Raw genomic sequence first — 13,182 nt, forward strand, 5'->3', positions numbered from 1 at the left:
GGTAAAAGATGAGTATTTGGGAAAGGAGCAGCTGTCAGAGTGGCAGCCATTCAAGATGAGGTTTGCCTTCCTGTCACTGACAAAGAAAAGAGGCACATCCACATCGTGCCATAAGAGACACTAGGAATCTTCCCAGTAACGTTTTCACCAGAAACACCCTCATTTGCCCCGCTGTGGGTAGGCTCTCCCTAAATGATTTACTGCCAGGATATTATTGAATTTCCCATGTTGCTCACTTGATATTAATGGAAAAACTCTCTCTGCGTGAGGTTAATCTAACGAAAAATGATAGTCACCTCAGGGTGGAAATTATGTTTTTAATCTAACCTTGAAGATTAACATTTCCTCACATGACTTAAGTCCTCAAAAGGCAAAGTGCAGGTCAAGGGTGCTTGCCAGAAAGGCGCAGCAAGCCAGAGAAAGTGGGCAGGGTCTCCCAAGGAAATTAAACCCATTTGGCTCCTCTCTTCTGGTGTCTTCTTGTTTGGTTCTTCTGGAAATTACTTTTGATGGGAGCTCTGGCAAGTGCTTGGGTTCTGCTAAGTTAGTGTGTTAAAGGGAGAAACGTACTGCCGGTGGGAAGGCTTAAAGGGCAAATGGAAACACCGATCACAACAGACAAAAGAGATTGTGCCATGACTTGCAGAGTATATATGTTGTAGGAAACCAAACCCTCTTCCCAGATGCCCTGAGCACTGACGTTTCCAACTACTGCTCAGTCCAGTGGCTATGTTCCAATATAAGATTAGAGTCCAACTGGTTCAGGGACACTCTGCGTAGACAGACCTAGGTTCTCATGAGCACTGTCCCAGCACACCTCCTCATTTATCAGTTCTGACTGGTCCCCGCTAAGAGCATCCTATCACTTCCTGTAGCCCCGAGAGTCTGAATGTAACCCACTCGTTGGTTCCGGCGGGAGGCAGGCTTCTTTGCTTACCTGTTTAATGACAGTGGTTGTGGCTGCTGTCCTTAGCTGGCAGGCTTTGACAAGTAATACGGAAAGAATGAAAAAAGAAGAGAGATACCTATGAGTTAAAATCACGTGACATGTGATAAGCTATGGAATGAAAACCTCTGATTTGCTTCTAGGGTTTCTCTATGAACACATAGTCATTCAGAGTCCTGGGGTTTGGATCTAAGTAACAGTGTCTTTTAAAGTCTCTCCAAATGAGCATCCTGGCATAAGAACAAGTAGGTGAAAGACATGAACCACCCCCCACTAATTTCTTAATTGAGGCTTAATTTACATATAATAAAAGACAATCGAGCCACAGTGAGTGTACCATTCAGGGTATTTTGACATGTGTAAAATTCAGGTAACCATCACCTTAATCAAGGTTTATCTTTCACACCCAAAAACATGACCTCCCATGCCCCCTTTCCAGGCAACCCCTCTCTTAGACAAGCATTGTTCTTCTCTTTTCACAGTGGATGAGTTTTGCCTTGTCTTGAATTTCATATAAGTGAAATCACACACCGGGGAGGTTGTTAACAGATGACTGATGTAGATCAGGAAATGTCAACCTGGAATGACAGAGCAACTCTGAATAGCTCTTCAGATGTAGTTTTCTGTAATTCCTTAACTTTTCGGTTGAGACTGAAGCCCTTGGATAAGTAACCAAGACCACATGACTACTTAATGGCATAACTTGGATCACATTTATTATCTTCTCATCTCTCTTCATTGATATGTCTTACATCATTCGTCAAGATCTTTATAAATATCAGCTAAACTAGAAACTGCAGAATATCTCTAAACCAGAATTGCTGTTCCCACCACTTTGGTTCAGGCCCTTCGAAACCCTTACCTAAACCACTGAATAAGCTTCCTCACTAGTCTCTGTCTTTAGATTCTCTCTTATTCACTCACTCATTCGTTCACTCATTGATTCGATCATTCGGCAAATGCTCAGACACCTCACAAGCGTTCAGAGTCCAATGAACTTTATTTTTCATTCTGCTACCACTTTTATCTTTGTAAAACACAGATCTCATTACAAAGCCTTCATGAGTTTTCATTGTCAGAGGTTGTGAATTTATGGCCTGCTGATTAAAAGCAACCGTAGAAGTGTCTTTTGTTTCTCACAAAAATTATTGTAAAATGTAATTGCTAAGATTTAAAACTAGCATAATTGTTCTACCCTGAGTTACAGGAGATAAATGATCACACTATTTTAGTTGGAAATCTAACAGCTTTGCTTTTCTTCTCTCCGCCCCCCCCCCCCCCCCATGGAAATAAGGGATGCCTATATTTTCCTCTGCTTCCTGAGAAACTTTCGTCACCTAAAAGACTAAAGAGATCTAGGTCCCAAGTTGATTACGGCTTAAAATGTGATGGGAAATTAGAGTCTGTATTATAAGAACAAGGAAAAGATAGCCTTTACAAGACACAGAGGACTTGCAGAAGTCAGTATGAAGTAGATTGTTCTTTTTGTGCTGGGTACCGAGTAGGTAGTAGTTATAGTCAAATGACAATAAAAAAGGGGGTGGGGCTGTGGACTTAGAATTTTGCAAAGTAGTGTCAGAGACTGACAAGTCACTGGATAGGATAGGAATGACCACAAGGGTGGGTGGTATCCTGAGATCAGCATATACTGGGAGTCTCACCATTAGCACTAGAGAATGCTGTTTCCAAACTTCTGGAACTTAGGGATGTCTAAAGAACTAGTATGAGTAATCAAAAGACAAAGGATCGATTGGAGCTTTTAGGCAGAGAAAACCACACAGACAAAAGGAAAGAGCATAGGTTCAAGGTGTTTTTGGGGTGGTTTATCGTGGCCAAAGACAAGTTCAGATGGGTGGGAATGTGGGAAGGAGGAGATTCTGGGATTTGGAGAAAAAGGGGCTCTGGAGAAGGTAGGGGCCGGACTCATTAGGCCGTGTGTTTTGTGGAAAGTCATGTTTCTGCCCTGAGGTAGAGGGAGTCATTAAAATATGTTGGGGTAGCTGTGCAGTGACAGACTTATAATACCAGCTTCTGTGAACTGTCCTGTTCCCTTCAGATCAAAGAAAACATGAACTGATTTATTCAGTTGCTTTAATGGTTTTATTTGGTGGACAAGTGGAGCAAATTAAGATGTAAATCACAGTGAAAGCAATGGACCCTGTTATATTCCAACTTGTATTATCAGAATTGAGAATAGTTTATAGGAGGAAACTGGTGTGAAGGATCTCGAGATATGTCTGATAGTGATGACAGGAGTTAATATTCTTGAAACTGATTTGGTGGAAAGTGTCTGACTTTTATTTTTGAGCAGGTGAGTAGCCTGATGAAAATAATACATTTCGGTTACTTGCATGCGGTATTCGAGTATTCTAGAATGCAGGGTGGTATTAGCAAGATCTGTTGGATGGATAGTGGGATAAGCTACCAAAGAAAAAATATAGCAAATCCAAAGGTAACATAGACCACAGAAATAAAGGCATCGTAAAATCAAAGATGGCTCCAGCATGAACACCTGAAGCTCACTGCCCCCCACCCCCACCACCACTCACTGAAACCACCTTCTCTTGGGGGAGGAGTGAGAAATTATTCTTGCTTACAAAACAGTCACCTCCCCTTCTACTCCTTATGATAAGCGCCATTGAGGTGGTACTTGGTCTCAGAATTTATCACACACAGGTCGTTCTAATACTAATGGGTAATTTTTTGTATCTATGAGGAACACGAAGAAAAAGCAGGGGCCTCTCTGGGTCACAAGCACTTAGTTTGGCTTTTAAGCCACAGTCTAAAGCCAGGTTTCAGGCATGCATAGAAGTTGGAGGTTTCACCAGCACCCGTCCAATGGCATACTTGTTTTACGTAAGAAACTAGTATTCTTAAGATCATTTTCTTTTCCATTATTTTGAAACGTTAATGAAGTCACAGCTTGTCAAAGTAAATCCATGAGGCCTGAAACTTTAATTCCTATCATATCTTTATCTTTATTCTTATCATACTCTTAATTTATTCATTTCAAGCCATTTTTAATGAGAATTAAATTACACATATTTTAGGGGCACCTGGGTAGCCCAGTCGGTTAAGTGTCCGACTCTTGGTTTCTGCTCAGGTCATCATCTTGTGGTTCATGGGTTTGAGCCCTGTGTCAGGCTCTGCGTTGGCATTGTGGAGCCTGCTTGGGATTCTCTCTCTCCCTGTCTCTCTCTGCCCCTCCCCTGCTCATTCTCTCTCTCTCTCTCTCTCTCTCTCAAAATAAATAAACTTTGAAAAATTATATATATTTCAGACACTGTATGTTTTATGAGGAAAGCATATGCTTAAGACCAGTTTAAATCGCTAAATTGGTAACATATGCCAGAAGAACTTCTAAGATCATTTAACGGTTATCTTTTACAGTTTTTAGTATTTCAGTTACAAATACATTCTAGTTTCGATTTAAACCTAACAGGCCAAAATGCATTTCATTTATTTCATGAACCGAGAGTAACAGAAATCTTTACACAAAAATGTGATTGTGTATTTTAAATATTTGTACTGTAAGGAAAAACACACTGGCTTTGGGATCTTAGTTAAGGTGGCGAAAACCTTAGAAATCACCAGAAAGGGGCGCCTGGGTGGCTCAGTCGGTTAAGCAGCCGACTTCGGCTCAGGTCATGATCTCACGGTCTGTGAGTTTGAGCCCCGCGTCAGGCTCTGTGCTGACACCTCAGAGCCTGGAGCCTGTTTCAGATTCTGTGTCTCTGTCTCTCTCTGCCCCTCCCCTGTTCACGCTCTGTCTCTCTCTGTCTCAAAAATAAATAAAGGTTAAAAAAAAATTAAAAAAAAAAAAGAAATCACCAGAAAATATGGCTAAAACAATAGTTTAGCAATTATTTTGATTCCTAGTTCACACTAAGTCAGCTGAGCACTGATCGTGCCTATCAGATGGTAGAATATGCATTGATGTATCCTTAGCCTCCTGGCTGCAGGACAGGGACTGAAATGGTTATTGAAAACTATGTTGTTTCACAGAGAGAGCTTTCACTTCCTGTAAATTCCTGTTAATGTGAATTTGAAGTACATTCAGACAAATCTTATTAATGTAACTTTATCTCGTTAATCTAGGGACTCAGCATGCTGATCTTTGCACAAGAACAAGTAGAGTGAAGGATTGAAAGAACATCGATAAGTAAAATAGTGATTCCCTGGGAACACTTTCCCCCTCGAGGCAAAGCCTGTGCAGGTATAACATACCCATCCACTCCCTCCCTGCCACGGACATCCCAGGAGGGGTCCAATCTGCGCCATAACAGGCTGAGGATGACCTTAATGCTAGGTTACTGATTGAGTCCCCAGTTTGTTAGCCCAATGTCGAAGGTTCAGAGAATTGAATTTTCATAACGTAAACATGAAGCAGGAAAGCCTGAGACCTAATGGGCTTTGGGCAAAAGCAATCACTTTGAGGGGCGCCTGCGTGGCTCAGCCGGTTAAGCGTCCGACTTTGGCTCGGGTCATGATCTCGCAGTTTGTGGGTTCTAGCCCCACGTCAGGCTCTATGCTGACAGCTCAGAGCCTGGAGCCTGTTTCAGATTCTGTGTGTGTGTGTGTGTGTGTGTGTGTGTGTGTCTGTCTGTCTCTGTCCCTCCCCTGCTCATGCTCTGTCTCTCTCTCTCTCTCTCAAAAATAAATAAATATTTAAAAAATTTTAAAAAAAGCAATCACTTTGAGGTTTTCAAACATAAAAATTTAGAGGGGTTAAAATTGGGCTGGTGGGGGGCACCTGGGTGGCTCAGTCGGTTGAGCGTCCGACTTCGGCTCAGGTCACGATCTCGCGGTCCTCGAGTTCGAGCCCCGCGTCAGGCTCTGGGCTGACGGCTCAGAGCCTGGAGCCGGCTTCCCATTCTGTGTCTCCCTCTCTCTCTGCCCCTCCCCCGTTCATGCTCAGTCTCTCTCTGTCTCAAAAATAAATAAACGTTAAGAAAATAAAAATTAAAAAAAAAAAAATTGGGCTGGTGGTATTAGGGGAAGCAGGGTATTAGGGGAAGCAGGGCGAGTAGACACCAGAAGGGGATTATTTGAAAACCAGTCAAGTTCTTGAGGACCAGTCCTTCCTGAGGACCAGTCCTCTATACCCAACACTGTTGGGTGCCGACTGTTGTAGCTGATAGATGACTGTTCCCCAAGTATCCAGGCGTCAGCAATCTGAAACCTGCCATAGGCTAACCAACTCATCCCAATTGGCCTCTGACTCTCCTGGGTACCAAACCCAATTCATCATCCACATCGATGGGAGCTTTCAAAGTGAAGATTCCAGGGGCACGTGGGTGGCTCAGTCAGTTAAGCGTCCAACTCTGGATTTCTGGTCAGGTCTTGATATCATGGTTATAGGATCAAGCCTCATGTCGGGCTCTGCGCTGACCGCTCAGAGACTACTTATGGTTCTCTCTGGCCCTCCCCTGCTAGTGCTCTCTCTCTCTCGCTCTCTCTCATTTTATATTCATTTTATAAAGCATGCCAGGTGATACTGATAATACAGATGCTTGGGAAACTATATTCAAGAAAACATTGCGTAGAATTCCTGATTTTGAGACATTGTTGCCTAAAGAAGATACGTGTGTGCACCCACGTGCATTCATGTGTTTTCCCTTCCTTGTGCTAAGATGCCAACCACTGTGTCCTCTTCTGTATTATGATATAATTTGTACAGTCATAATATAAGCATATATTATGCTAGATTCTAATTAAATATTAAGATGTTTTTGACTACTAGACCGAGAAAATTCTTTAAAACATTTGTTTTTCAGGGTGGTTGTATGGTGCAGTCACTTAAGGATCTGGCTCTTGATTTCAGCTCAGGTCATGATCTCACAGTTTCTGAGCTCAAGCCCCACGTCAGGCTCTGTGCTGACAGGGCAGAGCCTGCTTGGGATTCTCTCTCTCCCTTTCTCTCTCTGCCCCTCTCCCTGCCTCTCTGTCTCTCTCAAACAAACTTAAAAAAAACTTGTTTTTTTTCTCTCTCTATTATTATTGTTTCTATTTCCAGGGACCAGCACTGTACTTGGCTGTAGTAGGTGCTCAACAAATCAGCCAATTAAGAGAAGATATTTAGGAACAATTTAGTTCTTCGAATATATTCTATAGGCTAAAATAAAATAAAATGTTCTACCCAACCATTAAAGAAAAATGTGCCGAAGGTGCTTCCTTGAGGGAGTTAGCACAAAAGGGGGGTCTAGAATCCATTAGGTAGAGAAAGGGAGGAAGGGGGTATAAACAAGGGAAAAGAATAACTATCAAGTTGATAGACATGATCATGGGGAAATGTCTAAGTGATGGAAATTAAAGTTGATCACATAACCATTTTAGATTCTTCATCAGGGCATGAGTTAAAAGTGGTGCTTTAGTAAGGTACATCTGGTCATAATGAATACATGTGGAGTCCAAAGGAACCCGCATAAGGAAACCCCTAGTAGATGTTTATGCCACCTGTCATGAATGTGCCCTTCAGACTCAATCCATTTCAGTTTCAGTAGAACAAGTGAAGGAGCCCTCATGCTTTATCTCTTTGTCACCTGCATGCTCTTTTTAAAAATTTGTTTTGTGTTTATTGTTGAGACAGAGAAAGAGATAGAGCATGAGCGGGGGAGGGGCAGAGAGAGAGGGAGACACGGAATCCGAAGCAGGCTCCGGACTCGGAGCTGTCAGCCCAGAGCCCGACGCGGGGCTCGAACTAATGAACTAATGAGCTGTGAGATCATGACCTGAGCGGACGCCGGATGCTTAACCGACTGAGCCACCCAGATGCCCCGTCACATACATGCTCTTACTTTCTTTTCTGATGAGGGATACCACAACACTGCATTTGTGCAGTCAGGCCCAGGAGCATGGTTTTGGGGGTCATGAGCAACGGTTGCTTTTCTTCTTCTTCTCCTCCTTTCTCTCCCTCCCTCTCCATCTCTTCCTTCCATTTTTCTCACCCTTTCAGAGAAAGAGACCGTGTTGACCATTTCTGCGTTATTCAGCTAGCACATCATCATTTTAACACATGTGTCCATATGAGCGAGACAATGCAATCCCTTCCATTTTAACTAGAGATAATCTTGGGTCACATTTCTCATACGGCCACCGCCCCCCGCCCCCCACCTCCCAACAGCTCCTACCTCAGCTTCCCTGACTCACTCAACGCAGCTCCATTCTTTCAGTTATGCCGATCAAATGTCTTGGTGCTGCCCTTGACCATCTCCGACCCCTTCTCTCTTAGACCTCACGCATTGACTGTACTTTCAAAATGCATTCCGGGCTTGCTCACTTCTAATCACCCCAATTTAAACCACCGTTCTCTTTGCTCATCTGGAATGTTACCGTGGAGCTCTAGCTGGGTCCTGCCCACGGTATAGAAGACATGAAGATCCTGTCACAACGAAGTCAGGACATGGTGCTTCTCTCCACAAAATCCTAATGGCTCCCCTTCACCTGGAGTCGAAGATCAGAGCCCCTTGTTACAGTATGACTGTGTTCTCCCCAGAGAGAATATAGCAGAGAGAAAGCTGCAGGAGGCATGAAATCTAGTCCCTTTGTTCACTGTTGTTGCTGCCGATGTACTAGAACAGTGCCGGATATGCTGTGGGTACTGAACACATATTTGTTCCCTACACAGACCCATGAAATGATGTCCGCAGTTTGCCTGGCAACATATGACATCTCTCTCAACTATTTTGGGAAAACCGGAACACAGATCTACCTTTATCTTCTGACTTTCACGTGTAGGAAGTCGAGTAAAAAGTATGATTCCACATTTTATATGATTTCGTTGTTTTTTGAGAACTGAAATGACCAAATTTAAACAGTCGATGTAAGTGCTACCCCGGCGTCCGACTTCTTTATTTTTATAAGAAAGTTCAGCTTAATCTAATTTTGGTTGCTACAAGGAGGTTACTACAGAAATACGATATTTTGGGAGCGCCTGGGTGCCTCAGTCAGTTAAGCATCCGACTTTGGCCCAGGTCATGATCTCAAGGTCTGTGGGTTCAAGCCCCGCATCGGTTCTCTCTCTCTTTCTCTCTCAAGCATAAACATTAAAAAAAAGAAATATGATATTTTTAAAAGCTGGTGTATCACAAAGTGAACATTCCAATGTAACACCATGAAAACGCTTCAGTTCCGTTTCTAAAACAGTGGGTTTCTGTGTCAGTATGAAGTCTTCTCGTTTCTGTGTAGAAGTGATAACCTTGTCTATACCCATGTTCTTATGAACTGTATACATTTCCGGAAGGGCCGGCTTTTATTAGGTAAATATAAAACTCAGGTGATTTATTTACGTTTACTGACAAGAACACTGTTTGGTTTAAGTAAATGCAAGATGTGTGTGAACACACACACACGCACACACACACACACGGCAGTTAAGTAGTTGTCCTTTTGGGTGTTCCATTTGGCAGTCAAATGTCTGTATCAACACCCATTCCTCTCTCTGAACCCAATGAGAATGTGATTGAATCTAAGCCAAAGCCACTGGACCCTCACTCAAACAGTTTTAGGCTACACTCTGATGGTTGAATAACTTTGACCTTCTGTCTTGGCACATAGCTTGACCAATGAATTTCCTTTGAAATAGCGAGACCTGAAGCCCCTAACAAATACTCATCTTACAGTCTCTAACAATAGTAATTTGTCCTCAGTGTACGAATTATTTTTCACCCTGAGAGCCTTAGGTATTGTTCCTGCTGATTTCATAATACATTTTCTTTTTTTTTTTCTTTTTTAATACATTTTCTTAAAGGAGATTTTGCCCCCAAACAAATAAAACCTCTACAACATATTTTCATTGGAAATCATTTTCTTTTGGTAATCCTTCATGTTAACCAAATCAAGATAGATATTTTTCAAGCGTATATTATGTTTGCACTGTTTTTCCCCGACAGGTTCCTCTAAAGACCCACAAACTTTTTTTTTCCTGTCATTCCTTCTATTCTTCCTCATTTTGTTGGTCAATTTCGGGTGTGGAAGAAAGAGTGTCGTGAGTCGTGAAAGGTTTTTGGCGCTCTGGGGAGGGCTCAATTTCCTTGTTTGTCTGCAGAGCAGTGGACATGGTGTGGAGGTCGGCCCTGGTACCAGCTCTCACTGTTAATCACTCTGAATTCGACATGCAGGGCATTGGCCACAGACAGCTGCCCAGACAGGTGGCCTGCATGGCACAGAGTCCCCGAGGCAGGTCAGTGCAAAAACCATCAAGGGCTTTTTGACAAAACAGAAGTTAGCCAGGGTGAAAGAGGGACAGTGAATTAATGTAGCATCGAGTGTTCGCAAAGTGGGCCTCCCTTCCCTTTTTTTCCCGTTAAACCTCAGAAGTATCCCGTGATCTACACATAGATGGCCCCACTTTCCAAGTGAAGAAAACGGGGGTCAAGAAAGGTTAATTTATTTGTCAGAGAGGAGATAGAGTCAGGGCTCAGGTGTTGATCATCTCGCTATAGGGTTTCTTACTCTTAACCACAGGGACTCCGTGTCTCAGCTGCTGAGCCCTGTCCTGGAACGAAAGAGCACAGAGAACGTTGGGTGACCAAGGCTAAATCTGATCGATTCCAGACACACCTTCCTACCCCGTGGAAAACCCCTCCTGGGAAACAAATCTTGTCTTTGCTTTTTGTTTCCATTAGTTAAGGCCTGCATTGGACTTTACACAGGATTGTTCCATCTGTGATCTCTCTACCTATCTCTCTATTATCTATCTGAGACCTCTTTTTTTTTTCAATATAGCACATGTTTTTAAACACCCAGTTCACAGGCACACAAATAAGCAGCCGTGAGGAAGATTGTAGACTTTAGAAGAGATACCGACATACGTGAAAATTTAGAGAGTGATAAAAGGGCATAAAATCGTATCCCTTTGAATCGACTCATCTTCCACCATGTGCGGTGTGAACACATTGTATGATATATGAGGGATACTCTAGCCTTTGGTTGAAAAGCATGGGCTGGGGCCCTGGGTGGCGCAGTCGGTTAAGCGTCCGACTTCAGCCAGGTCACGATCTCGCGGTCCGTGAGTTCGAGCCCCGCATCAGGCTCTGGGCTGATGGCTCGGAGCCTGGAGCCTGTTTCCGATTCTTTGTCTCCCTCTCTCTCTGCCCCTCCCCCGTTCATGCTCTGTCTCTCTCTGTCCCAAAAATAAATAAAAAACGTTGAAAAAAAAATTTAAAAAAAGAAAAGAAAAGAAAAGCATGGGCTATGGCAACAGAAGGCCTGACCACACATCTGGGCTCTGCCATTTGGGGTGGCCTGAGTGAGGCGTCTCATTTCTGGGTCACACAACTCCCTTTGCACAAAGGGATGCTAATACCCCCAGAGAAGTGGTTAATGTGTGTAAAGCTGAAGCATAGGGCCTCCTGTTTTCCCTACACCTGTCGTTCTTATGAAGCTACATCAGGTAGAAATACTTGGCGACTCTGTTAGATACAGATATTAGGCCAGCAGTGTTGATTGTTTTCGAATGCACGAAGAAACAGGATTTTTTACTGTTAGAATCTTTTCTGATGTATAACATCAGATTTTCTTCCTTGCTCAAGTTGCAGTTAAAACCTTAGCTTAAAAATACCAATATAACCTAAATAGATCGTATTCCTTTGAAGTGTTTCGAAGGAGGTAGGGGAGACAGCAGAGCTCAGTGAGAATACAGGGGAAGATATCCCACACACGTGCGGTCTTGATTTCTGGCTTTGACCCTTAACTAGCTTGCAGCTATGGGTAAATTACGTAATCTTACCTAGATGTATTACCACACTCGTTCACAGAATGAGAAGGTCATAATTACCCCACAGTTGATAGTAAAGGCAATAAAATAACCCATGCAAACAATGTGGAAACAGTGCCAGTATTATGACAGATGCTTAATAAATGTTAATTTCCCTTCCTCCCTTTTACTTCTCCATGACTCTCTTTCTCAACATAGCACGTCCGGGAACAAACGCTCAACAGAAATGCTAAGGCATTTAAGAAAATCCAGTGAGAAAAATCCATACGAGAAGAGACTCTTGTTGAAAATTCTAATCATCTCACTGGGACCGATGTTTGTCAGAAACAAACATTCCTCATAAGAATGGCTGCACGATTTATTTAGGAAGCAAAGTGTAATATTTACAGGGGCAAAGAGGGCAGCAAAGAGATGAAGAGAGTTAGTGAAATCTGACATTTGTGATCTGGCGCTATTTTGTAAATCTCTCTTCCCTCAGTGAAAAGGATTAGCTTCCAGTATAGATAACTCCACATGGAAGGGGAACACGGGAGCTTTAGACTTGAGGGACCTTGTTCGACACGGCCAGGTTCCTTTCAGATTATTCTGGCTGATTAAACAGACAGGCAAAATAACCCTCGTAAAATTGTATAAGGATGAAGATTTTGGAGTAGGCAGATGGGCATCTCTGTACGAACAGGGTGAAATATTTCAAAGGAACATACAATTTTAAATTAATATGGTTGTGCATCGTGATGGTTATTTTCCAGGCGATCTAATTGTTGGATATGCGTGTTTTTCTGATGTTTCTCCCCACAATGCCATGAAAGCCGTAACGGGAGGGAAATGGTAGGAAGTAGGGATTTAGGTTGTAAAAGGAGAGAAACTTTTAAGGTAAGAAAAGGATGAAGAAAAGGTCAGGAGAAAAGGCGGGGACAGTGTTTCCTATGTTGTTATCCTCCAGCCACGAAGTCAAAGAGACTATTATAAAACAGATGAAAATGACCATGTCTTCGCGCTGGTATTAAAGTCAAGGGAAGGGATGGATGCAGGTGAATCGCACTGAAGGACGTTCCGGGAAAGTTGTGTCTTTATAATTAATCCTATTCTCTATCAGAGTACAGTTTAGGTAGGTGCATCCCCTTTTTTTCCTTTAATTTTTAATGTTTACTTATTTTTGAGAGAGAGAGAGAGAGGTAGAGGGAGAGAGAGAGAGAGGCAGAGAGAGAAGGAGATACAGAATCCAAAGCAGGCTCAGCGCGGTCAGCACAAAGCCTGATGTGGGCCTTGAACTCACGAAACTGAGATCATGACCTGAGCCAAAATCAGATGCCCAACTGACTGAGTCATCCAGGTGCCCCATCCCCCTATTTTTTAAATAAATATTGTAGACTTTTAGGATTGAACAGAGCCAAATAAGTCATGCAATCTAGAATTCTCAGGAGAGAAAGACTTTATGGGAAATTGATTGTGGCTCAAATCAGACTACAAAACTGGGCCCCAGGTGTTTTGATACTCAGTTAGGAGACCTGCCGCTATA

The 13,182-nt window shown here is 42.8% G+C and overlaps 1 protein-coding gene across 1 annotated transcript in view; it reads left to right on the forward strand.

The window, feature by feature from the left end:
* The window catches only part of CNTNAP2 (contactin associated protein 2), a 1,969,961-nt gene that overhangs the window by 376,639 nt on the left and 1,580,140 nt on the right, over positions 1–13,182 (forward strand). The gene's annotated exons all lie outside the window — the stretch shown is intronic.

Source organism: Panthera onca, chromosome A2, assembly GCF_046562875.1.
Source record: "Panthera onca isolate mPanOnc1 chromosome A2, mPanOnc1 haplotype 2, whole genome shotgun sequence".
NCBI classification, from domain to species: Eukaryota; Metazoa; Chordata; class Mammalia; order Carnivora; family Felidae; genus Panthera; species Panthera onca.